The 882-nt window shown below is 29.8% G+C and overlaps 1 protein-coding gene across 1 annotated transcript in view; it reads left to right on the top strand.

Moving 5' to 3' along the window:
* The window catches only part of LOC119588597 (ATP-dependent RNA helicase A protein-like), a 19,877-nt gene that overhangs the window by 5,287 nt on the left and 13,708 nt on the right, over positions 1-882 (top strand). The window lies entirely within an intron of this gene.

The following is an 882-nucleotide window of genomic DNA, read 5'->3' as shown; positions in this document are numbered from 1 at the left end:
CATGATATTTAGTAATTTGTAAAAAAGTTAGTGTTTTTATAGTATTAATTTTTCAGTATTCACATAAGAAGGTAGATTTAGAAGTTAACAAAGAGGCTTTACATTTTGATCAGTTATATCACCTACTTAAATGGCATTTGTAAAGCATCCTTTGGCCTAAACAGTATGATGTAAAACCTCACTGTAATGTATAAACTAAACTATATAACACATTGTGTCTACATGTTTTCTGATTGATTGATGCTTGTCCATTATTCTGTTATATGTATTTATAAATAGTATCTAGAATTTAGGAATGTGACCCCTAAATTCAAATGGGACAGTGACCATGATCTATAAGAAGTTTTGATAGAATAGGTTGTTTTGGTGTGAGTAATAGTTGTTGATTCATTGGATCCTGTAACATGACATGGAATATGGAATGTGTGATGGACATGCCAGGTAGACTGAAAAATAATGAACATGGAAGTGTAGGTTTCTCAGTTTTTGTGTAGTTATTTTGTTTGTTCACTCTGCAGTGACCATATAATGAAATTTTAAATTAGGTTAACAATGAGTTAGATAGTAAGATTTACTAAAAAATGCAATGCATTCCAAAAGCTATATCTTTAATAGTAATGTAGTTTAGTAAAGTGGATAATGTAGGTTAGTACCTTCTTGTGTGATAAAAATGGAGCTTAAAGTGCAGATGAACCATATTGATACAGTATAAACATTGGAATAGGATTCCCGGTAAATGGCACCATTTACATTGATAACTTAGTATTTTGGGTTAAATTAGTTGTACAAATTGAGATAGTAAACTAATAGAGCAACAGTTTAGCATATTTCAGTGCATATAAATAGGATAAAGTATTGCTTAAAAAGAAATTAGGGTAAAAG

This window comes from Penaeus monodon, chromosome 24 (assembly GCF_015228065.2).
Source record: "Penaeus monodon isolate SGIC_2016 chromosome 24, NSTDA_Pmon_1, whole genome shotgun sequence".
Taxonomy (NCBI): domain Eukaryota; kingdom Metazoa; phylum Arthropoda; class Malacostraca; order Decapoda; family Penaeidae; genus Penaeus; species Penaeus monodon.
Note: the sequence above shows the minus strand (reverse complement) of the source record. Positions and strands in the feature narration are given on the sequence as shown.